A 27,289-nucleotide genomic window follows, 5' to 3' on the forward strand; every position below is an offset into this window, starting at 1 on the left:
ATGAATGGCTGGATAGATGGATTATTCTGTGAGTGAACAGAGGAATGTTAGAAGTGAAGAATAAACTGTGCAGATAAATTAGTTAATGGAAATATGATCGTTTAAACGAGAAGTGATTGCATGGCTATGTTGTGAATGCATTAACAAATGTGCGCAGGAATTAATACATGGATGTGTGAATTAACAAGATAATGAATGCATGCGCAAAGGAGTTCGATGGCATGCACTGAGCACCATAGTCTGGTTGCTAAAGATGAGACCCCGTAGATAAAAAAAACATTGTGCAAATCTCAATTTCTAAACAAGATTACTCTCCCCACCTCCAGCTGAAACCCGCTTAGCTAACGGCAGCGCTCACCTGAGAGCTCATCTCTTGTGTTCTGGTGCAGGCCACCCCCGAGTGCATCCCCATTGCAGGAGTGCCACTAGGAGGCAAGGGCTGCTGCTTCATGTAGGCTCTGGCCCCCGAGTAGCTCCAGTGCACCTGAGGGCTGGCATAAGGCGAGTAGCAGTCCATTGCGCTGGCAAGGGCAGTCGAGGAGGGCAGGGGGTGGCTGCTGCCGCCGCTCTCTGGCAGTTTGTCCCCCCCAACTCCCCGGAGTGGCAGCAGGCCATGTAGCTCGAGCCAGGGCTAGGGGCATGTGGTGGGCGCCGGTGCCGCCGAGACCTTCTAGGCCTACGGAGCAGTAGCCACCCGAGTGGCAGCCCAGTGGGGCCAGGGGTGCCTGGGAGTCGAAGGCCCTGAAACTCAGGCCATTGACCATGCAATACTTGGCACCTGGTGGGCTTCAGAGCCTGGCACTTGCACCGGAAGCCGCGGGTCTGCCGCCTTAAGGAACCCTCCTCAAACATAAACTTGGAGGCCGGTAGTGGCCCTTGCCGGGCAGGCCCATGCCCTTGGACAGCTTGAAGAAGCACTCCTTGAGGGAGAGGTTTTGGCGCACTGAGTTCTTCCAGCCCTGGTAGGCACAGCGGAAGAAGGGGAAGCGCGTCTGCAGGAACTGGTAGATCTCGCTCAGCAATAGGTGCCGTGCCGGCGTGCTCTGAATGGCCAAGAAGATCAGCGCGATGTAGGAGTAGGGCGGCTTCTCAGGCCGGCGCACAGCTTCTTGGCTTCGATGAGGCTGGTGGCTCCATGGGGCAGGGGGCGGGCTCAGCAAGTCCTGCTGTGCGGCTCCACCGGGGCTGCAGGGCCGCAGAGGTGTCCGCGTGGGCAGGTGCTGCTGGTGCGCAGGGCTGTTACTACCATTAGGCAAGACTCTGCGGGCGCCTAGCTTTCCTTTCGTAGGTTCAAATTTAAAGAAAAATTCCCCTTTTTGCCGCCCTAGCCCTTTTGCCGCCCTAGGCGGCTGCCTAGTCTTGCCTAATGGTAGAAACGGCCCTGGCTGTACTAGTACTGTGGAGAAATACAGTTAAATCATGGCCCACAATAGATTGATCCTGCCATTCTCTTGAAGCTGCATCAAAGCTGCTCCAGTGCTATGGTTATGTGGTATTGGTTGAGGGATGCGAAGCCCCACTCGAGCAACAACCACAATCCTCGTCAGTATGAATCACAAAAAGTAACAAAATTAACCTGTGCTTTAGCTTCTCGTAGCCTAGCATAAAAGCAGTCAATTTTAACTTGGAGGCAACGTGTAAACTATGTAGTACACAAACAGTAATAAAGTAAAAACACAACCCAAGATAAAATCCCACACCAAAGTAGAAAAATAGAGTAAAATGTAATAATGTATGTGACACCAAAATGACTAAATTCAATTCGTAGAACCGGAGCTATGCAATTTCAAAGATTTAGGTACGAGATAGACCTGTTAGCCTTAGGGTGGTCTTCCCCAAAATGTTTGCCTTCCCCCATCCTATTTTTGCTGAATTTGCTTTTGTTGGCCTTAGGTTTTGTACTTTTTACCACTAATAACCAATGCTGAAGTGCTTGTGCTCACTCCTTATAAAATCGGCTTTCCCCTAATTGCCATATTTAATGTACTTACAAGCTCCTGGTAAAGTGGTATAGGATACACCCAGGGGCTGTAAATTAAATGCTACTAGTGGGCCTGCAGCACTTACTGTGCTACCCACTTAAGGAGCAATGTAAAACACTCTCAGGCCTGCTATTGCAGCCTGCCTCCAATTTTAAACTACCAATTCGACTTGGAACAATAACCCATTTGACAAGCTTTAAACTCCCTTTTTAATGTAAAACATGAACAGCCGATATGGCAAGGTGCATTGTAATTAAAAAGTTGGACATGTACTTTTAAGTTTAATCATGTCACATTTGTTTTTTTCACCACTGGAAGACCTACCTCTCCCGTAGGATAACTTTGGGCTACCTTATTACATTTAATAAGTGCTAACGTTTGATTGGGAGCAGGTAGGAAAGTCAAGTGTGGTGTATGAGGGATTGTAATTTAAAATCCTCTTTAGCCGTAAAGTCAGATTTTAAGTCACAATTCTGAAAATGCAATTTTAAGAAAGTTGGCATTTTCTTCTCCTAGCCCTTTTGTTCCTGGCTCACATGACTAGGTGTAGTCAACAGTAGGTGTTTGTGTATTCCTCACAGCCAGCATCACAATTGAATGGCTCAAGTTGGCAGGATTGGCCATCTCTGACTTGATGAGGGGGCAGAGCAATCCCTCACCACACTTGCACTTTTTCAAAGGCACTGGCTCAGCTCACACACAAAGGACTACACACATAGCCTGTTGTTCCCCCATACAGACTTGGACCAGGTATTGGTTGAGGGGTGTGAAGCCCCACTCAAGCAACAACCACAATCCTCGTCAGGATGAATCACAAAAAGTAACAACATTAACCTGTGCTTTAGCCTCTAGTAGCCAAGCACAAAAGCAGTCAGTTTTAACTCAGAGTCAATGTGTAAACTATTTATGCTGTACACAAACAGAAATAAGGTAAAAACACAACTCAAGGAAAAATCCCACACCAATTTAGAAAAATTGAGTAAAATGTAATAAATGATGTGACACCAAAATGACAAAAAAAATCCAGTCAGTAGACACGGAGCTATGCAATTTAAAAGATTTAGGTATGTGTTAGACCTGTCAGCCTTAGGATGGGCATTTTTGCCTTCACCCATCCTATTTTTGCAGAATTTGTTTTTGTTGGCCTTGGGTTTCTTTGCATTTTACACCTAATAACCAGTGCTAAAGTGCTTGTGGTCACTCCTTATACCATGGTAAAATTGGCTTACCCCTATTTGGCATATTTAATGTACTTATAAGCTCCTAGTAAAGTGGTATACCAGGGCCTGTAAATTAAAAACTTATTGTGCCACCCACTTAAGTAGCCCTGTAAAAGAACTCTCAGACCTGCCATTGCAGCCTGCCTGCAGTTTTAAACTTGCAATTTGACTTGAAACAAATAACCCCTTTGACAAGCTTTAAGCCCCCTTTTTAATACATATGTCACCCCTCAGCAAAACCCTGAGCAGCCCATAGGGCAAGGCGCATTGTAACTAAAAAGCTGGTCATGTACCTTTAAGTTTTACATGTCTTATTAGTGAAAAACGTGCACATTTGTTTTTTTCACTATTGGGAGACCTACCTCTCCCATAGGACAACATTGGGTTACCTTATTACATTTAATAGCTGCTAACTTTTGATTGAGAGGACGTAGGAAAGTCAATTGTGGTGTCTGGGGAATTGTAATTTAAAAACCTTTTTAGTCATAAAGTCAGATTTTAAGTCACAAATCTGAAAATACCATTTCAAGAAAGATGGCATTTTCATCTCATATCCTTTTTGTGCATGCAGCATGTTCCTGGCTCAAATAACTAGGTGTAGTTGACAGTTGGTGTTTGTGTATTCCTCCCAGACAACATCACCATTGAAGGGCTGAATGTTGGCAGGATGGGCCATCTCTGACTTGATGAGAGGGCAGAACTATCCATTACCACACTTGCACTTCAAAGGCACTGGCTCAGCTCACTCATAAATGACTTCACACGTGGCCAATTCTGCCCCCAGACAGACTCTGTCCGGGGAAACTCCAGAAGCTTCTCCTACTTCAATGTGGGCACCATGCATAAATATTAGTCCCTCATCCCCAATCTTCAGATCAATTATTGGCATGTGTAAGACATAGAAGACGAACCACTCTACTGTAAGATGGACTGCCCAGCTGCTCTTTTGCTGTGCTGCCATAGCAAGGACAGCTCAGTTGCCCTGTTGCCTGAGTAAAAAGGACTGGACCTGCTCCTTGAACCTAGGACCACCAGAGTGACTACAACAGCTAGTTGGTTGGCCTCCTAATCAGAGCCCCCGGAACAGAAAAGTCTCCAACCATATTGATCCATTCACCTGGACTCTGCCTGCTGTGCGCCCTAAGTGGTACCTCCCCAGTCCTGGACCTTTGGAAATGGGATTAAAGGTGCTCTGGCAGCCCACCTGTGTTTCCCAGTAGAACTGAAGCAGTACGACGCATCCGATGAGGACCTTGCATTGCGGCCCCTACAGCACCTCATCGGAGCCGGCGCAGTGCAACGCAACTTGACGCGGACCTCCCAGCCCTCGCATCTCTTCAGAATCAACATAGCATGACTCAACCTGATGTAGAACCCAGGATTACTCATCAGAACCAATGCTGTGCGATGCATCTCGATGCTTAATGCCCCACATCAAATATAAAAGGTACAGTCCTCAACAGGCCTACCCTGGTTCCTGTAACCAGCCCACACTCCATCGTGGCTAGCCTGAATTTGTGGCTTTGTCTTGGTCCAGCACAACAAGATAACAGTGAGTGGCAATTTGTGCTTTTAGATGCTATACTTACTGTGAGATGGCAGGTTGTTGATTGAGGAGGGTTGTGATCCTGTTGTAATCTATGGTTTCTTCCCTCTTTTCCCCACCTCCTGCTCCTGCCTGCTTGGTATCTTCCTGCTGTCGTCCGAAAATTCTATCTCTGCCTTCCTGGGCACCAGTGAGTGTTCTGAGGGACAGGGAGTTGTGTTGGACTGTATGGTGGTGTACCAATAAAGAGTTTAATCTTTCCTGCTTTTGGAGTTTGTAACAGATCCCTTCTCAAGGAACAGCCACAATCACTGTAAGTTTTGGTTTTGTTGTAAATTAACCTGATTTATTTTCTATGTTAATTGAAATCTTACTAATACCACCTTTCTGTCACTATGTCACTGTCTGTTAAGTTCCATGTTTATTTCTAGACATTATTGTGCAGAAAAACATAGCAAGCTGGTCCTTCTATTCTACAAGTCTACCCTGCTGTGCTGGTGACAAATCACTCCCTTCTAAATCAGACTTATTAGGAACCGCGCGTCTGTTCGATAGCGTCAAACTCATTAACCTCGTGTGCTCTTCATGTACTAATTTGATTGTAAATTTGAAAGACTGGCACACGTGGCCTGCTATTGAACCATCTTTGAAGGCGACCGTAAAAGGTTTTCGCTGCTAAAAGTGAACCTACCACAAAGAGCTGTGCTTAATTGCCGTGACGGAGGCCGTTATGGTGATATGTAAAATTTATGAGAGTTTTAGCTTTGGAATAGGCCCGGAAAAAGCGATAGGTAATCAATGGCTGGCAATTAATAATAGATTGTAATCTTTACTTCTTTCCAGACAGGGTTACACAATTTTAACAAAGCAATCGAGTTGAGGAAAAAGGTGATATCCTGAGTGCCATGATCTGCCCAAATAAAGTTCCTGTTATACTTTTCTTCAGGGAAACCATTCTGTGAAATTACATTGACTGGTAATTACAGACGATGTAAAATTTATGAATTTTAAGATGTTCTCACTGTGTAAAAGATACATTTTACCTGTATATTAATTGATGTGGATTTAATTAACTGCGACTAAAGTGTATTACTAAGTTGATTTAATGCCGTAACTTTTTGTGATTAAAAGTGAAATCAGTGTTAGTTTTATATTTCATATTTTGTTCTAGCTCAGCTCATTTACAAGCCAGACAAGACAAGCTGGGTCTGGTGACTCAGTGGACTAATGCGTCCCCTGCAGTGGCCTGTGTTCGACCTCCTGGTCACAGGTTCGAATCCCAGGGGTCCACTCATCCTTTCATCTGTCTGAGGTAGATAAAATGAGTACCATTGAGTTGGATAACAATAAACATCTGTTATTCAGCGACCAGATCTCGTCCGGTAAAGGTGCGCTTTACAAATACTTATGTAATGTTGGATGACCCACATAACTTTGGCTCAATCTAACTTCTCATAATATTTTGATTTTTCTTCTTACATGAAATCGTGCTTCTTCTAAAAACAGTATATTTTATAAATTATTTGTATTTGATTCGCATTTGTTTTTGTATATTTTCTAAAAACAATACCCTTAATAAATTCAATCTAATATGGTAGTCATGCTCTAAATATTACGTTTGCTTAGGAATGTATCACCTGATTAATTTGGAAAATGTTAAAACACATAAAGGCTTGTATTTTTTTTCCTGAAAATTATTTAAAACTTCTTAAACAAAAAAAAGCCACATAAAGGCGAAAGATCGCCTCTGTAATGTCCATAGCTCTTTAGAACGCTCAAGTAAGTGATAGGAATCACCAAAAAGGTATTTGAACTCAAACGTATCTATACTTTACCCACTTGTAAAGAGCTCATGTGATTAACTCACAAATAACTCGGATCCAATCCGGTCTTCTAGCACAGGTGTAGCTGTGGGAAGTATCCATGCTCGTTTTGAATAAAAACAAGTTCACATGGGCATATTGTCACTACAATCAGTGACCGGCTTGCCCAGGCCTGAAATATGCACAATAAACAAGGAATAGCCAAGAAAAAAGAAATATCTAAATATATGGCCTTGTCCTCTGCATTTTTTAATTATCTTGTGTTTTTACAGCATCGGCCTGAACCTTTTCAGACAAAAAGTAGTGGTTGTTGGAAGAGCTGTAATATGGGTGTTGACTATCATATTGCATATGGCCATGTCTGACCTGGGGTGGTGTGGAGTGGAAAAAAACGATGGATTTAGGCCCAGATCTCTGTACTGGGGTGAATGTATGACATTGTTCTGCATTCTGTCCATCAATTGTTGGTTTACTCTACTAGAGACATCTCTTACTACCTTGAACACCTTAGTTAGTAAGCAATCCAAAAATGTGGGATCTTATCCCCCTGTTGGAAACCCTCCTAAACCAGGAGCCTCACAGGGTGCCAACAAACTCCCCCCTCCGAGCGCATCTATTGCCCCCCCCCTTGCAGCCACTAATGGCTATTTCAGTCGAGGCACCACGCAATATTCTAGCCAGTAGGCCCTCACAACCAACAGTCGCTGCCCCTCAAAGCTCCCAGATAGGGACTAATGATGGCCACCAAGAAGCTGGCAGTGCCCTTGCATCTTCCCCTGGTCGGCCAGTCCCAAGACCACGGAGACCAGATCTTCCGCCAGAAGCTAATAGTTTAACGGTGGTACTAGCAGGCGCCCCCCACCTAAGAACAGGAGAATATGAAGACTACCAATCCCTAAAAAAAAGGTGATTAAATGGCTGAATTGGAACCGACCCCTACCATCACATTTTAACAATGAGATCATTATGGTTAGAAGGGTCCCTTGGCTAGGGAGGACTAGAAAAACAATAATTGGGGACTGTATTTTGGTAACTTTTAAAGATCCGGGCACTGTCTTACATATTTGTGAAGGTGTTAATCGTTCACTGGATTCTACCATTCAGACCCTTCCAGTATCCTTTTTCTTCCCTCCAATTCGCATGCACAATGCTCCATTGCATGATGAATGGATAAGGGTGGAACATAGGCGCAGACCCAAGGATTTTGCACAACGCCCTAATCCTCAATTGCCAGACACACCCTATTTCCACTTCAACCGTTTTAATTGCTTGAATAGCTTGGATGGGGTTGATTGACTCTCCGTATATAACCCAGTGCCCCGGGACAACGGCTCCTGCACATTTTCTGAGCCATTTACCCCGATAGTTGGACAAACTCCTGGACCATCAAGGGGCCCAGTGACTCCGGATAATGGCACCACAGGACTTTTTGATACATCCAGCCATAATGTTGATATTGCATCTGGAATACTGAATGAGCCAGTGCTTGTGGACAACGGCCCTTGTAGACTTCTTGAGCCACCTGCCCTTGCTGTTGGTAATGTGTCAGAACCCTTGATTGATACGGTGTCTGAAACCATCCCCTTCAACCCTTCTGGCACTGCAACTAACACCCCCGAACACTTGAGGTTAATTTGCTGGAATGTTGCTGGACTGGCCAATAAACTGGGTGACCCGGACTGGGCAAATTACATCGAGACTGGAGACGTATGTATGTTCCAGGAAACCTGGGCCAGAGAGGATTACGGTCACCAAGGCTACATGTCATTTTTCATTCCAGCTAGGTGGGAAGGCAAAGGTCGTCCATCAGGGGGGCTTACGAACTGGGTTGCATCTCATTTGGGCTGTGTGGCATCACGGTTGTTGGCTAATTCTGAAGACATTCTTGTGGTTTCATTATCCTGGCCTAACCAAGTCAAACTTATTTTAATTAACATTTATTCTAGGCCAGTGGGAATTGCAAAGGAATCACCGACCATAGATGAACTCTCGAATTATATATCTGAACTACCGAGTGATTCATTCTATGTCGTAGGAGGGGACTTTAATTCCCACTTTGAGCCACTACCCGGTCTTCTGGAGGGGTTTTCATCGGAAGAAGAGGTCAGATGGGCAGTGCCCCCAGTGGAAGGTCCCCCCCGAAGGCTTGGACCCCACTAGCACTACAAATCACAGCCCTTACCCTAAAGTTTGGAATTAGAGCCTGCAACGGGCGATTGAAATCTGACATACCCAGTAAAACCACCTATAATAGACTGGGAAGGGAGTCTCGCCTGGATTATGTCCTGGCCCAAATAGTGAAGTGGCCAATAGTTCAGGACTTTAGGGTGATGGAGAGGTCCGATAGTGACCACAATCCGCTTGAGCTTGATCTTATCCATCCTGGCCCCCAAGCTCTCGGGATCAATGTGGAAGGGAACAAACCTCCTCTTCTCCTGGATAATAGCAGGAGAAGGATCAGGTGGGAGCACTTGGTTACAAGCAAGAACAAACTCCCCATGCTCTATGATGGGATAACTCCCATCTTGGAAACTGTGGGGAGTTTGGTTACCGAGGCAAACAACAAAGATTCCCAGGCCAAATTGTACAAGGCTCATGAGGACCTTATAAAAGCTGCGGCCCCCCATCTCTCCTGCAGTTCACGAAAGCCAAGAGAGGGGCGGCAAGGCAAACTATCATGGTATAACCTAGCATGTAGAAGGGCCAAAGCAGAACTCCTCAGACTAATTAAAGAGGGGCTAGGGGGGGATAGCTTAAAACATAGTAGGCGAGCCTACAAGAAACTTGTTGCCCACGCTAAGGCTGAATGGGAGGAAAATCAGTGGGAAGAACTCACCAAGGCACTAGCGATCCAAAACCATCGTCTGTTTTGGAGGATAGTGAGCGGGGGGTCGGGGAACTTACAATCGGCATTAGAGCCCAACATTGCTCCAGAGGTGTGGCAGGCACACTTCCAGTCTTTATACAGCTCTGAGCCGGGAGAATCTCTTGCTGTAACTGAGGCGGGCTGGCCGGGTTACGAAGGGGAGCCAATAACGCTGGGTGAGGTCACTGCTGCCATTTCAGCTCTGGCTTCGGGAAAGGCGCCGGGACTGGATGGCTTACCAGGGGATATGTTTAAGCAAGAGCCCATTGTCTGGGCGCCCTACCTCACTGCCCTTTTCAATGGAGTCCTTGACGGTATGGAAATCCCTAGTACTTGGCTGGGGGCGGAGGTGGTCCCCATCTTCAAAAAGGGCTCGCCTCTGCTCCCAGCCAACTACAGACCCATCAGTTTAATAGACGTAGCACAGAAGCTGTTTGGTAGGGTTTTTCTGAATCGGCTACAGGATTGGATGGAGGAGGTGGGTGCCCTTAGCCCCTATCAGGCGGGATTTAGGAGGGGGGTATCCACAGTGGACCAGGTTTTCAGATTGAACCTCATCTACTGGAGGGCAGCAAAATTCGAGGGCGGTAGTCTGTACACAATTTTTGTGGACTTACGGGCTGCCTTTGATCTGGTGCCTAGGGGGAAACTCTGGAGCGTCCTGGCAGAGATGGGCGTCCCCCCGGATATCCTATTAATCTTACAAAGGCTCCATCACAATAATTATGCCCGAGTGAGGTGTGGGCGTTCGGGGGAACTGACCGATAGATTCCCCGTTGGCCGGGGGGTAAGACAGGGTTGTGTGTTGGCACCGACCCTGTTTTGCCTCTTCGTCAACGGGGTAATCGCTCACCTAAATGCCACCGATTATACTGACGCCCCCAAATTGAATGGCAGCAGGGTGCCCGCAATTATGTTTGCGGACGACACCCTGCTGCTATCCAAAACCCCAATGGGGATACAGAGGATCCTTGATTCTTTTGTAGCCTTCTGCACCGACAGGGGGCTAGAAATCAATGCGACAAAAACCAAATTCATGGTTTTGAACCCGAGTCAAAAATTGCGGCCAAATCCGCAATTGGGAGCTGTACGACTTGAGAGAGTATCCACCTTTGAATATCTCGGTGTGACTCTTAACGAAACCATGTCTTGGGGATCCCATCAGACTAGGGCAAACCTCAAGCTCACACAAACAACTGGGGGTATCGCCCGGATGATGACTGGTTCATCATACCGTCCATTGGCGGCACTAATCCAGATATATAAGGCCCAGGCTAGGGGAGCGATCATGTATGGGGCGGAATTGTGGGGTCATATCCCTTGCCGGAATCTGTCACTAACGGAAAATAAGTTCATAAGACGGATAGCCGCACTACCGCCCAGTACTCCGCTCCTCCCCTTGAGGCTTGATTTGGGCCTACGACCGCTAGCCGATGAAATAAGTCTGAGACCCATAGCTTTCTGGCGTAGGCTGTGGAGCAGTAACGATCTTGCAGAATATAGGGCGGAATTGGTCGAATTACTGAACCACTCAAAAGCGCTTGACATCCCCTGGGTCAAAAACATCCAAGCTACTTGTATGGAACTAGGGCTCCCTGACTTATGGACAGATCCGGCGAATGCCGTATCAAACATCTCCAAAAGGTCCCTGGCCAACACATATCATGAACAAAAATTAGCTAGGGCCCGAGTAATACAGGCAGAAGGGTCCTTATCTTCTGTGTTTTTGCAAAGCAAGGACCTTTATAGGTTTGAGAAGGTATTGGATCCTATCTCCCCTGTACTTGCCAGGAAGCTGTTTCTCCAATGGAGATACGGCACGCTGCCCTTCCGTTCTTTTACAAGCACTTGGGCACCATGCTCCATTACAAAGCAGTGTCCGGCCTGTGATGCCATGGAGGAAACCGATCTACATGTGGCTTTCTTCTGCCCAGCCTATAAGGCAGCTAGAAAATACTGGCTCCTCCCACTGATAAGGAATATGGGCTGTAGGGAATATGCACCAATGTATAGGATTTTAAAATCTGATGTCTCTGGCCCAACTGTTTTTGCATTAACAAAATTTTTTATTAAGGTTTGGTACACGCGCAACCGTATTTTAAAGACGTTGGGTCCTTCTTAAAATTTCAGATGTATAGTTTTTAAAGCATTCTTGTATATACATTCCAATGGTTTTATCCTTGTATGAATTGATTTATCTGTGATGTATATGTGTACTGTTCATCTTTTATGGCCAAATGGCCGAAATAAAGATTGGAAATAAATAAATAAATTGTTGGTTTTGCGACTATCAAAGTACATCAGGGATAAATTAATATGAGTCCATAGCTTGTTTAATATTAGACTGGTTACTTTGAAAAAAAAAGGCAAACTCCTGTTTCTGGAAATGTGGAGCATCAGACTTCCTTTGACACAGTGCACGGGCAGCTGTTAACATTTTGAAGAGATGCAAAAACAAGATTGGGATTAAACAGTGCATGGTGAGTGCAAATGCAAAATCATTTGAAAGCGATTGGCAAATGTGTGCCTATCTGGAACATAGCTGCTCAGGCTGTGGCTAGCCTTCTCCAAATAACAAAGTCCCACAAGGATTCAGCTACCCGGAAACCTAGAACATTAAAAAAAACTTCAGCAATTTGTAAATGTCCTGGACCTTCATTTTGCTCCTTTTTCACAAATAAATATTGTTTCATCTTGAAATCATGTCTACATTGAGTCGAAAATGATCCTGCATAGGATTTAATCTTCAGACCTCATCAGCAGACCCTTCAAGTCGATACTATCTAATTGGTTCTCAGCAGCATCATTTTCATAAATGATAATTCAACATTTGCATTATTTGTAGGGAACATAAAAACAATGATATCCTAGAGTGTGTGTGCAAAAAAGTGAAACTGCTTGTGAAAAACAAGAGATGGAAAGAGATGGATATGGACAAGACGAAGCACAATGTAAGGGTGGTTAAGTGTATGAGAATGGCAAATAAGCAATGTTTGCAAGGGAAATTGGGATTTGAAAGTGTGAAGGTAATGTGTGCATATCTGTTTTTTAGAGGAGCATGTCATTGAGAGGTGAGGGTGAGAGAATGTTTGTGAGTCTGAATAGGATGGTAAAGGGAGTGTGTGGCACAGGAAAGAGGATCTTTGAGAGAAGGGTGTAAGAAGAAGGTGAGAGTAGAAGATATAAGAAGTGATGCTGTGGTGGTGTTAAGTGATGCTGTGGTGATGCTGAGTAATGCTGCTGTTTCGCTGAGTGATGCTGTGGTGTTGCTTAGTGATGCTGCTGTTGCACTCAGTGATGCTGTCGTGGTATTGAGTGATGCTGTGGTGGTGTTGAGTGATGCTGTGGTGGTGCTGAGTGATGCTGTGGTGGTGCTGAGAGATGCTGAGGTGGTGCTGAGTGGTGCTGTTGTGTTGCTGAGTGATGCTGTGGTGGTGCTGAGTGATGCTGTGGTGGCCCGGAGTGATGCTGTGGTGGTGCTGAGTGATGCTGTGGTGGTGCTGAGTAATGCTGCTGTTTCGCTGAGTGATGCTGTGATGTTGCTGAGTGATGCCGTGGTGGTGCGGAGTGATGCTGTGGTAGTGCTGAAGAATATCAAATTCCACGGCAAGGTGTGGATTTAACGTAAATGACCTTGTGGTAGCATACCTGGCAACTTTAACAAGCATTGGCAGCGCGAAAACGTCACTGGTCAGAGATTTAAGATACATTTGCAACACAATTTAATGAAGCTAAAAATAACCGAGAGTTTTTGGACTGCACAATTGTACGAAGCGGTGACTTTGGTACACGTGCTAGAGGAAATATTAGTGGGCAGTAGATCCACACTGCCGATTTTAGCAGGGCAGACGTTCACAAAAGATAGAATGGCTTAAATGTATCTTATGAGTCTGACTGTCTGCCTAAATAAGCACACAATAACACCAGTTCATGAGCACAAATAAGTGGAAATAAGGCAGCCAGTCCAGGCCAACATGATATATAGAGCGAATGTGCAAGTATTGGGAACGGTGAAAGAGTACAGGAAGAAAAGGTAGAAGGAACGAGAACAAGTTGTAGCCCGGTTACTGACGAGGAGGGAGGGGGAGAAGGGAGGAGGTAGTGAGAGCAGAGAGCAGGGGGTGGAGGAGCATGGAAATGGGCTTAATGAGCCATGATGGAAAGCCAGATGGCGGCTGTACGGGTAACTGCAAGCTTTAGGCCACAAGCAAAAGCATTTGGTCGGACTTTTTAAAGCCCACTTACTAAATGATTCGCCAGGGCAGCGCATGTGCTGGCTCAAGCGAGACCTAAAAAGGAATGTATGAGCTAAGATAGATAGAGGACTGTCAGGAAGTGGGGTGTGTGCGCAGAGCTTGAGGAAAGTGGGAGATAGAGAAAGCAGGGTATCACGTTCAACTGAAATGGAAAGTATAAGGAACGTGAGAGACAACGGCATGTGAGACACATAAGGGAGATAGAGGAGTGAGAAGGGGAAGTGTGAGGATCTTACATCTACTACATGGTGGATGCCTAGGCTGCCCACAGAAGGGTGTGTCTTATTACCAGTAAAGCAGCAGATGGTGAACCATCTCTGAAGTGGGTGGTACACAGAAATGCATCTTGAGTTAGGATATTAAAAGACCTTGTTGAAAAGAAGAGGCAGACTCCAGGTAAGTTAGAGCCTCTTTATTATTGACCAGTCCCGTCAAGACCCAGGCAGCAACTGCCAGAGCCCCCACATTCCATGTTCCACGCAGGGAACATGGATGTAAGAAGGTTCCATGCAGACACAAAGGAAGGACCCAACACACCTCCCTTCACATAACAGGAAAAGAAAAGCAAACGAATGAAAGAAATAAAGGAGAAAATAAATGAGAAAAATTATAATAACAAACAATGAAGAACCAATATAACCCTTACTGCAAAACACAAGGAAGATAGACTAAATATTGGACAAGAAATGCAATTGACAAAACATGCATATTAATACATGGCATAATCACGAAACTTAGTTGGCACATATCTCATCCTAGAAGAAAATATTCTCTGAGCGGAAGAGGAAGACTGACCACACTCATTTGAAGGAGTGACATTAGAAGAAGAACCACTGGAACAAGAAGGTGAATCAAGAGTAGCACGTGAAAAAGAGTCGCCAGAAGGATCAACACAGACACCCATCTTCCCTCCTACATACACAATTTTGGATTGAGGAACAATAGAAATGGCACACTTATTCCACACCTTCCCATTCTCCAACACCACCACAGGTTCTTTTACTCCTTTGACCCTTGCAGGAGCAGAAAAACGAGAATCACCCTTGCGAACAAATACCCGGGTTTCTTGATTCTTTCCCAATCACCCACGCACACAGGAGAAACATTCACAGAAACAGTGGCATACTTGGACTGAACAGCCGTTCTAACATCAACGACACCACCAAGTTTAGATGGATCAACTACCTTCCTGGACATCCAATCCTTGTTCAATTTAGAACCGGCAACCCTACCCCTGAGTAACGTAAAAGGAGATATTCCAGTACTAATATGGGGAGTAGTTTGAAAAGCCCATAACATATCTGCAACAGCAGTACGCCACGACAAACCATTCACAAGAGCTAACTGTAGGTGGTCCTTAATGACGCGATTAAAGCGTTCAACTAAACCATTGCTGCGGGATGATAAAGAGATGTCAAAGCATGCTTAATGCAAAGTTCTTTTAGAAAATCTTGCATCTCCCGCAAAACTAGTTAAGTCCCATTATCCGTTACCAGTTCGTCCGGAAACCCCTCACGAAGAAACACATCCTTAACCCCTTGGGTGCTCATGACGAGCTCAGCTCGTCATGAGCTACGGCGCTCCAGGCATGACCACGCCCGTCCCGTGGAACGCTCGCACGCTGGGCTGATTCCCCTGCTGTGCTGAACGTTCCATGGGAACGGGTGTGACCATGACGAGCTCAGCTCGTCATGAGCACCGGAGCGCCGCAGCTCATGATGAGCTGACCTCGTCATGAGCACCGAGACGCTGTACGCGCCCCCCGCCCCCCAGCACAGCGGGGGAATATGCCCCGCAGCCAAGGGGTTAAGAAAACCAATGACAGAAGATGAATGAACACAGTCAACAAATTTGACTTCGGGCCATTTAGACATATAGTCTACTAAAACCAAGGCATACAAGGGTGACTCACCAGAAATACCAAAAGGACCAGCGACATCAAAAGCCAGTTTAGACCAAGGCACATTTTTAACTGGTACAGGATCAATAGGAGACGGATGGGTAACTTGGGACTTATCGCTGAGAACACAAGCACAACAGTCCCTAACAAAATGTTCAATAGACCTATCAACACCAGGCCACCAAAAGTCCTCACGAATTCTGCGTTTCATTGCACGAATACCCTGGTGACCCTCGTGAGCAAGATTCAAAATCTTTGCTTGCATGCACCTGGGAACAACCAAAAGGCCACCCCTACGTAAAATACCATCCACCAAGGACAACTCATCACAAATCCTCTTATAAGGTATTAAGTCAGGAGATAGATCCTTGTTAACAGGCCAACCCTGAACTAGAAAATCCACAACCGACCTAATTTCCTCATCCTGAGACAAAGCACGCAACCACTCTTGTTCGGAAAGCGCACCATTCACAACACTAACCATAGCTCCCACAGCACATACCACGTCAAGATCATCATCAGAATGAAGCGAGAGATCATTAGCCAGAGGAAGACGAGAAAGACAGTCAGCGATGATGTTTTTGGCACCAGGTACATACTGTAAACAATAATTAAACTCTTGCAACCTATATTGCCATTTGGCGATTCTAGGAGTGGCGCGACCACCACCCTTGGTGGTGAAAAGGTCCACCAAAGGTGTATGATCGGTCCTGAGAGTGAACACATTACCCCACAAGAAATTCCGAAAATACTGAACGCCCCACCATAAGGCCAAAGCCTCCTTCTCGATGGTGGAATAGGAGCCTTCAGCACCACGGAGAGTCCTGGAAGCAAATGCAATCACTTCTTCACGACCGTCACATCTCTTTTGCATCAAAACCGCCCCTAAGCCAATGTTGCTAGCATCTGTAGAAACAATACATTTGTCATTAATATTAAATAGTTTCAAAGGGCGAGCTTGAACAATTTCTTTTTTTAAGATGCAAAATTGATAAGCGCACTTGTCACACCATACAAACTTGACATTCTTCTTGAGAAGTTCTCTTAAGCATGAAGTTTTGTCAGCAAAATTTCCAACACATTTTGCGTAATACTCCACGAGTCCTAGAAAGGAGCGCAGTTGGTCTTTATTGGAAGGTGGAGGAGCATTTTGAATAGCATCTAAAATTTTAACTTTCGGTTCAATCCCCTTGGTAGAGATGAGGTGCCCTAAATAGTCAACCCCCTCTCGAAAAAACTTACACTTATCCTTCCTGAGCATTAGGCCATGGTTCTTTACAGTATCAAGAACTAATTTTACCCTGCTGTCATGTTCAGCTACAGTAGGTGCATGTACCAAAATGTCATGCTGGAAGAACACGACCACCCTCGTCGCCAATGAAAAGAAGAGGCAGACGCCAGGTAAGTTAGAGCCTCTTTATTATTGACCAGTCCCATCAACTCCCAGGCAGCAACTGCCAGAGCCCCCACAATCCATGTTCCACGTAAGGAACATGGATGTAAGAAGGTTCCTTGCAGACACAAAGGAAGGACCCAACACATGTGCTAGGCATATGTGGTTTAAAAGGAGATAGTAGTAGTACAGATGAGGAAGTAAGAGTGGTTAGGTTAGAGATAAGGGGGTGAGAGAGTGGAAACAATAAAGTGTGACAGAAAGTATGGATAATAGATAAAGAGAAGCTGAGTGATTGAAATTCTATGGGAGTTGAGGGTACGATAAATGGGTAAAAAGACACATGAAGGTGATTTTAGAGGAAGATTACAAGAGACTGAAAAGAGGGAAAAAATTAAGTTGAGGTGAACCTGAGGGAGAGAGCGGCGGGGAAAGAATGAAAAGGGAGGAAATGGAGAATGGATAGAGATAAAAATGGATAGGGGGAGAAAGAGAGCGAGAGAGAGAAAAAAATGGGCAATAGCTAATACAAGGAAGTTCTAGAGACAAAATGGCAATGGAGTGGGAGACCAAAGGAGCAGCTCAAAGTCTTTTTTTTTTGTTGTCTTTAAATTATTTAAATGGCTAAACTGAACACAAGCCTCTTCCTCCAGCCTCTTCCACACCACAAGTTGAGATGGTCTGTCTGATATTCAATATCAGCAGCCTGAACGGTTTGCTGCCATCACTTGAGGACTTGCTGTCACTGCTATAACTCCTGATCTCATAGCATGCAACCATGCTGTTGTCGCTTATTTCAAATCCAATTGCTGTCATGCATATTTGTCAAGGAACCATAGACCTCAAAGGCTGGGTTCTTGCTAAAGCAAATGTAAGCTTCTAAAATGACAAAATAAGCGTTAACACTAATAGAACAATTATTGTTATACAAATGCAAATGGAAAAAAAATAACGTCCAACAAAACCACATATCCTCACTTTAAAAAAAAAATGGTGTGTGATCCACACAAATTGAGAACGAAAATATGTTTTTCCAAATGCAAAGGGCTGTACATATCGGAGAAAATATGCTGAAAACTATAGTGTACAAATCTTTTGTAGAAATATACAGTCACAAACGTATATATATTGATCACGTAATAAATATACTCACTACTTATGGTGATGTAGGGAAACGTAGTGAAGAAAAAAAACGATAGAAATCAAATGGCAATTCTTGACTGCGGTGACACGCAGAAAGTGTTGCGAGGTTACACAATGTTGAATGACGAATGTTGAATAAAATGGCCGTGCATGTCGGTATTGACACATAGAATATGCGCTAAATACAATGACGATACTGTTACTAGGTTACTCCACGCGAAACATTAAGTGTTGAACAAAATGGCTGTGCGTGTCGACGCTGACACGCAGAATAATGTTGCTAGGTTACCAGTATGATGCTCCAAACCAGCAGCACTGCTTATGTGTAAATTGAATAAAATTTAAATGATATGCATCTGGATACAGAAGTGAATATGGATATTCCAGTAGCTTGCACAAAAGCGGGGTGTATAATTAAATCTCCCAAAGCTGGTAACACCAACAGAGCACAGAACGAAAAGCTGAGTGCTACAGGAGTCTAAGGAGAGGAGACATGACACCAGACGTGTGCAGCAACTGCGGAAAACAGCAGGCAGTAGAATGACCGAAAGTTACAAACACCGATGAAAATCAATGGAGATGCAAATTCCAGTCAAGTCGGAAACTCAAAGCAGTCACGCTTTGCACGTGTGGGTTTGTATCTCATTCTCGTTGCCAACAAATTGTAGAGAAGAACAGGAAACTAGCGTAAGTAGAAATGTTTATTGGACAATTACACAGTTGTGGAGTCAGTTAAAGAAGCTCCACCATGAACAAGATAAAATCAAAGGTAACGTGCATTCAATTAATACTTAGAGCAGCTACATCACCCAGCAACCCAAGAACTCTGTGGTGGAATGCAGCACCCCACAACCTGAGACACAGGCAGTGAAAAGGGACACTCCTCCACAGAGACAAGATATAACAGTTTGGCTATTTCTTCCAAATGGATGGCATAGAACAGTCCTTCAGCTCCCCTCAGTACATCTTTAGTGTGTTAGCTATCTATCCTGTATGTATCCTCCTGCTACTGCAACTTACCCTTTACCTATTTTTTGTGTGAAAAAAACTTGCACTACTACTGATCGTGTTGTACTTATTTATACAGATTTATTTAGATAGGACAATGGCTAAAGGTATCAAATTGTTTTACATTAGTGGTAAGTTACATGAAAACAAATAAGCAAACCCAAGATGACAAAGAAAAGAGTAAACTGCATGAGACAGTGAAACAACCACACCAATGACAAGGAGAAAAATACACATCATCAGTAATGGAGTAGTATGTCAGAACGTTAAAGAAGTAGAATTTAGAGGGTGAAAAAGGAAGGGGATATATGATCGGGAGAGCCCTAGAAAGAAGTTGAGAGTGCCTTACAGAAAGATTTCAGGAACAAGGCCAATACTTGGGCATGATTAAAATTCTGTTTCGGTTGTTATGTTGTGAAGGTCGATTGTTAAACTTAACACTACATTGAAAAAAAAACACAATTTGCAATGCCAATGCTTATTTTATTGTATGATGTGAATTAAATAGCCAGCACTCACAAAATACGTGTGCAGTGTTTACTTTTGGTTTTTGGACTAGACTACTCTGTAAAATGTTAAAACACATCTGACAAGGGACTCCTCGTCTGCACATTTTACCAATTCTGCCTTTTTAGCCAACAGCACTTTGAATGCTGGGAATTTGAGCGCCTTATGTCTTTTAAAATTAAATGTATAAGCAGGCCCCTCAATGCAATATGCTGTTAGGTAACAGATCGGGAATGTCTGATAATATCTATACTAATATAATAAAGAGAGAGCCCAAACCTTTGAGGCGAGTAATCTCAGGAACCACAGCACCAATCACAACACCCAATACAGCGTTGGAAAGAGAAGTTGCAGCAGAAGGACATAGGCTATGCAGACGCCCACCATATACATTTAAAAGGTAAAAGAACCGTGCCAGCAAAGTAGTCCCTTGTGGGCGTGTCTGCGTTGTGCTGTGGGCGTGTGCTGGGGGCGTGACCAACGCTGGGGGCGTGTGGTACGTTCCGCCCTTCATGCCATGTCTCATATCGTGTGCTGTGGGTGTGTGCTGGGGGCGTGGGCGTGTGCGGGGTGCAGGATTACGGAAAAAAAAGCAAGAGTTTTGCCCAATGTTTTTTCTTCCCAGGTTCTGTACATTCCAGCTCCGGGTTTCCATGCGGCTCCCTTTAAATACCCCTGCACCCCATAATCATAACCCACCCTTACTCCTTAAAATACCCCAACACCCTTAAACACTAACCCATCTTAACCCTATAAATATACCCTGTACCCCAAAACCCAAACCAATCCCTAAACCCTAAAAATACCCCTGTACCCCAAAACCCAAACCTAGCCCTGAACCCTATAAATACCCCTGTACCTCAAACCCAAACCTACCCTGGAACCCTTAAAATACCCCTGTACCCCAAAACCCAAACCTAGCCCTGAACCCTAAAAATACCCCTGTACCCCAAAACCCAAACCTACCCCTGAACCCTAAAATACCCCTGTACCCCAAAACCCAAACCTAGCCCTGAACCCTTAAAATACCCCTGTACCCCAAAACCCAAACCTACCCCTGAACCCTCAAACTACCCCTGTACCCCATAACCCAAAACTATATCTGAACCCTTAAAATACCCAAACACCCCAAAACATATACCTCAGTACCCCAAAACATATACCCCTATACCCATACTTACCTTATCCAAACATTAAAAAAAACATGCTTTTATCATTCATGCATTTACAATGAATTTCGTTGTAAATGTGTGCGTAGTAAAAGCATATAAAATGTAATGCCATGCGTTATAATGGCATTGCGGAGTCATGGTACTTTCATAATGAAAGTATGCGGAGTGATGGTATGCGGAAAGAAAATTGCGGAATAATGGGTGTTTACCCTCCCCCGGTAAGTACATTGGTGGCACGGCGGCCCACATCTCCAGCAACATACTCATATTTTTTCACCACCGATTTGAAAAATGCACAGGTCTCTCTCATTGATGGCCAGCACCGACATACACTTTTAGACACACATCCCGCCACAAGTTCTAGAATTGCAAACTTTAGAGCTGGGGAGCTACGATCGAATCTCGGCATCAGCTCAACATCCTGTGATTCCAGGCAAATCGCTTTGTCTCACCGTGCCTACCACAAATGAATGTGTTCTTCTGTAATGTAACTTGTGCTCATGCCATGTTGTCGAGTTCGCGCTATATAATATTGCAAGGAAAAATAAAGGAGGGAAACTCGAGTTCTCACACTACTGAACGCGCACTCTTAAGTGCATCAGCAGTGCACTGTGAATCGGAGCGTTTCACAGGCCTGTCACAGATAAGAAATGCTATCAAAACGAAATCCTACAAAACAATATACTACTGGCCGGCAGCAATTCATACCCGGACAACGTGGGGACGGGTTGCTAGTTACATAATATAGTGCCACTTAGCAGGCTTGTGAAATGCACAACTTTAATTGTGCTCCTCACTGTCTGCCTTTTCCTTGTAGTCAGTCATAGGTTAAACAGCCCATGAAGGAGAGGACGGGGATAGACTTTGAAATGCAGATGCGAACATCTCACTGCTAATGGATTAACAGTAACACTTCTTGGAAGAACAACCCAGTGCTAAAAAGACATTTGTTGAATGCACCCGAAGAAACACTGAAAAAGAAAATAGACTGCTGACATCCTCATGACCTTATCCTGAGCCCTTCCTCGGCTGATAGGTTGGTTGTGACGTAGGTGGCACAGCTGCAACACTGCTGTGATGCCCCCTGCCATGAACCTGTGTGGCACCTCTGCAGGAGCTGAATCGTGAGGACCACCAGTGAGGGGCCTGTGTTTCACAATGGGCCACTCTTTCAAAGATGGAAATAAAATGCTGGATCGCTAAGCATCATTCTAGCCCTATTTCAGGGTGACACGACGTTTGTTAGTTTTGCAGTACGGGCTAATGGATCAGTTACGTTCTTGTGAAGTAGAAAGAATCAGGGGCGGCTCTAGGCTCATGGTGGCCCTGGGCAGGGAGCGTAGGTAGGGGGCCCCAGAAGAGGGGGTCCGGGTGGGGCGGAGCCCCCCCGGAGCTCAGGAGGGGGGGGGTCAGGGGGTTAGGAAGTGGAACAGAGCCGGAGGCCACCAGATCCCTGCCAGGGGCCGCCACGCAAATATGTATCCATCCTCAGAGGATTATTATATTAAGAATATATATTGGAGTGGAGGCCCCTGGGGTTTGGTGGCCCTGTGCAGGTGCACAGTTTGCACATGCCTAAGGCCGGCCCTGAAAGAATGTCAAATATATGCCATATCCAGCTTATATTGTACCTAATGAGTTCTGCAAGCGCCTCTAGAATTGTTGTTGATGTGGGCGCCTCTAACGACTAAAACTGCCACTTCCTTACCAAAGTGCTGCTTCAATCAGATCAAATAATGTATAGATGCAACCAAATAAATGGCGACGAGACCGAAATGCAAGTTTCAGTGCCCCCTATGGGGGTGGACACCCTCCCATCCTGGGCAGCCTGCCTCGGGGAGCCAGTAAAAGGCCGGAACATCTTCTTCTTTTGAGCTCAGATTTAACCCCTCAGATCTTCAATTCAGAAAATCCCTGAAACGTATTTATTTACCCAAATTTTATTTGTTATACTTGCTTAGCTTTTTCGAAATATATGAGCGCCAAAGTGCCTTTGGAGAGACTTTGCACTGTATAAATGCTAATAAATAAAAAATGAATGAATAACACAGTCACTCTATTTAAATGTTAACCTTGCTCCATCAGGATGTACCCACCTTGCATGCGTACAGGAGATGTCCAGGATGCCCTCCGATGTCTTACACTATCTCTGACTCGCCTTTAGCAAAGTATTCCACTTACTTTTAGCATCTTGAGCAGCATGATAGATCACCACATCAAAACTCGTCCTCCTCTGCTCTAGACTTTGATCCAAAGTAAGATAGAAAGAAGAAAGGCATTGCATGGAGAAAGGAGGAGGCAGAGAACGTCGTAGAAACAGAGAGAGGACCTGCAGAATTGAGACAAACAGATTCGGGGAGTAGAGTGGTGAAAGAAATAAAACAAAAAAGCTTTGGTGTATTACAATCCTGGCATTCTGATGCACAGGCGGCAGGCAGTCTGATCCTGAGAAAAAACACCGTTGGCGCCCTGCTTATTTCTTTTAACATTTAAACACTGTTTACCTCTTGTCTTTGTTGGGGAAATAATTCTAAAACTGCTGAAGTTCTGCTGACCCTCATGTAAAGTAGGAAAGTTACAAAGAATTTATGGGTTTAAAACTCTAGTAATAAATGAAAGGTTGGAGATGGATGGAAGAGTGCACTCAACAAAACTGTCTTCCAGAAATCTAGTCGTCCTGCATTGACATCTTTCACCGTGAAAGTACTTTAAAACATCAAATGACCAAATTGTGAGACAGACACCAATTAACATATTTAATGCTGAATATCTGTAATTTTAAATAAAAAATGCATTTATTGTATACGAGTTTGACACCTTTGCTAGTAATATGCCTGAGTCTGGACCCATTTCCATAATGATGTGCGTTGTAACTTCCATATTTGTGGAACAAATTCAAATTTTTATGAAATTACGTCTAGCATTTAATTGGTTGGAAACTGTTCTCACATAATACTAATCAACATAGGTTGATGTGTTTTGTTTAAAGCCAGTGCAGAGTTGCATGTAGAATGAGTGTAAACATAAAAGTAATTCTTTATAATGTATTGGGCTTCTGTAAACTTTCATCCTACTGGGTAAAATATATATCTACATTTGTAATAGCTGGGGCCATATTACAGAGAGTGCCCCAGGGACGCAATGGGCATTTGAGCCTGCTTTGCACACTCCTGGGGCACTTTGGTATTACAGAAGGTGCCACCGACACATGTGCTGCCCCTTCTGTAATACCTATAGCTCTTGCGCACATAAATCGCCAGCACTATCTGCAGGGGGCGTTCCCTCATTTGCATAGGGGCGTGCACAATACAAATGAGGAAATCCCTTTGCAGAGGCAAAGAACTGTCAAGGGGCTCACTGACAGTGTACCATCTAAAAGGTGGTGCACTTTCAGTGCACACCCTGATGGCATCCCTCTGGCTGGGGTAACGGTGGTCCCATGGACCCCCCAGGCACCCCCTTGCAGTCTGGTGCAGTCACTGACTGGACCCGCCTGCACGGGGATTTCTAATCACCTTTAAAAGTGCAGGCGGGTGCTGCCTGCACAGTGAAATCACGGAGCATGTGAAAGCAGGGTAGCCTGAGTTCGCGGTTGCCCTGGGGGCAGCGCATTCCATGTAATATGGCGCACTTTTCCTGTTTATGCCTGGCGCACCTGTTCTAAGGTGTGCCAGACACAAAAAGGGAAAGTTTGCCGGTTACATAATAGGGCCCCTAATTTAAAAAAAGTAAAGAGCAACAATAAGGAATATGGTGAGAAAAAAGGTTGGAGAGCTATTTGGGATGGTATTTCTCTTTCTTATTCATACTTTGTATACATCACATATTTCCTCTACTAAAACATTGAGCAAGCGTGATTAATTTACAAAAATACACTAGAAATATTTTCATCTATACAACAGAACCATCCCGAAAGCATTTACGATGTCACAGGTCTTAATGAGCTAAAAATCCATGACGTGTATGGTACATTTCAAATATTGCCTTTAACGGTTAAATGCGGTTTTAATAAAGATAAGCTGCCCATGGTAAGCATTCAGCGTCATTGATCCATTTCGTCTTACAAGCACTTCGGACTACGCCTCAAGAAGTTATTCATCAAACAGGGTGTTATATATTACTCGACCCACCCCACTTCATCCACCTCTTTGTTTAGTTTACTTGACACCTCAGAAATCACAATTGCAAATTAAGGCTGTATCTTCACTTCAAAGATGATTATTTATTTCCACTGTATGTATGTGTCATGTATACAGCACAGCGGAGAACTGCACTTTGTCCAACACAGTCACCATGTGATTGGAGAGCTCGCTGGATACTAAAAGAGAAAGTGGAATGTTACCACTTCATTATGTAATTTGTCTTCTTTAAAAGGCACATACATTGTAGAGAAAAACAACAGTTCTCTTTACAAAGTTCTGAGTCATTAACAAGCACCTACAAAAGTGTTAGAAATAGGGTCTCTAGTTGGGAGAGGTATGCACCCTGTCCAAGCAAGAGCTTCTATGCTAGTCCGGGTAAGTGTAGCACACACTAGATGTTTAGCTATGCTCACCCTCTGATAGCTTGGCACAGAGCAGCCAGTCTAAACCAAAGAGGCAATGTGTAAAGTATTTGTGCACACACACAGAGTAACACAGTGAAAACACCCCAAAAGTACTCCACACCAGTTTAGAAAAATAGCCAATATTTATCTGAGTAAAACAAGATATGAATTTTGCAAGATTAGATCAAAATGCAGTGCTAGGAAGTCAATACCTTCAAATGAGGCTATCTGGTCCTTTTTGACCGAGGCATATTCAATAGTCCAGTCCGACAGCAAAGGAACATGGGCTGGATATAAGGGTCATGAAGACCTGCAGACAGTACCTTGAATGCGTTCATGCGCAGAGATGATGTGTTGAAATCTGTAGGTGATGCATCGCTGTCGCAGGACTGTGTCGGTTCTGAAGCCAGGCAGGTCATTGATGCATTGATGTTGGTGAAGCGGTGTCCAAGACTAACACAGCACTGGTTCTTCGGAGGCACTGCGGCAAAGTCAAGGCTGCACTGTAAGTCAAGTTCATTGCGTTGTGCTGCTGCGAGCAGTGACCACAGCTTTGATGCAGATAATGGTATTGCATTGGGAAAGTCTGGAGTGCGTTGTAAGTTGATGTTGATGCATTGGGCACTCATTAAACAGGTACCCTGGCTTAATTGGAAACCGTGGTGATGCGTCGGTTTCACAGGGATGCGCTGGTTCCGAAATGATGCTTTGGAGTCGATGCTTCTATTTCTTGGATTGCAGCACAAACAGTCACTTCCAAGGGCCTAGGACTGGACTTGGCACCACTTGGTAAAGCAAGACTCCGATCAGAGGAGCCCAGGTGCTGGTAGCAAGATGCAAGTGTAGTCTTTGATATCCCTGAGACTTTCATCAGGAGGCAAGCCCAACAAGCCCTTGGAGAACCTTTAGAAATGCAGAATGTAGAGAGAAAATTCTAGTCCTCTTACTCACAGGCACAAGCAGCAGGCAGCAAATGAACCAACACTACAAAGCAAGCAGCAAAGTGGCAGTCCCTCCTGGCAGCACAACAGCTCTTCTTCTTGGCAGAATGTCCTCAGTAGACAAGTGTTCTGAGTATAAAGTATCTGAGGTCCAGTACTTATACCCATTCTAACCTTTGAAGTAGAAAGACTTCAAAGAAAGGTCTTTGCAGTTCACAAGAATGTGCCCTTCCTGGCCCTGGCTCCAGACTCACTACAGCGGGGGTATGCAGCTCTTTGTGGGGGGACAAACGCAGCCTTATTCAGGTGCAAGTGTCCGCTCTGTCCACCACTCTAGCTCAGGAAGATACATCATCCTGGTGATGTGTCATGAGGATCTGAATCGAACACCTTGTCTACCTTTGTATGGGAGTATCTAGAGTGAATTCACAAAACCGAGCCGTCACCCTGACCCAGACGTGTATTCTAGGGACAGGCAGAGGCATTGAACCGTTAAAGTACAAAAATGGCAACATTCTAAAAGTGGCATTTTCAGACCTGCAAATTAAAAACCAACTTCACTAAAAGATGTGTTCTTAAATTGTGGGTCCAGAGACTCCAAACTCCAATTTCCGATCTTCTCCCAGTTGGAAGTTACACTTATTAATATTATTTAAAAATTGTAGGGCGCGTAGCTACTCTGAAGGGTTTCCCGGTGGCAGGCAGGGTGGGCCAGAGAAAAGAGGTTATGAAGAAGCTCAAATGCTAATCTATGGGAGAGATAGGCCTTGTTGTAGTGAAAAACTAATTTAGCAGTTTTCTCTACCAGGACATATAAAACTCCACAGTATATCTCCTACCTTTTATATACACTGCACCCTGCCCAGGGGGCGACATAGCGCCTACATTAGGAGTAACTTATATGCAATAAAAGGGAAGGTTTGGGCCTGGCAAGTAGGTTAACTTCCAAGATCGAAATGTCAGTTTAAATCTGCATTCGCAGGCCT

The 27,289-nt window shown here is 44.6% G+C and overlaps 1 protein-coding gene and 1 pseudogene across 3 annotated transcripts in view; one reads left to right on the forward strand and one right to left on the reverse strand.

Annotated features, from left to right (window-relative positions):
• APBA2 (amyloid beta precursor protein binding family A member 2) overlaps nt 1–27,289 on the forward strand; it is a 1,100,835-nt gene that overhangs the window by 568,847 nt on the left and 504,699 nt on the right. The window lies entirely within an intron of this gene.
• Nucleotides 338–25,991, reverse strand: LOC144826395 (forkhead box protein F1-B-like; annotated as a pseudogene).

Source organism: Lissotriton helveticus, chromosome 3_2, assembly GCF_964261635.1.
Source record: "Lissotriton helveticus chromosome 3_2, aLisHel1.1, whole genome shotgun sequence".
Classification (NCBI taxonomy): Eukaryota; Metazoa; Chordata; class Amphibia; order Caudata; family Salamandridae; genus Lissotriton; species Lissotriton helveticus.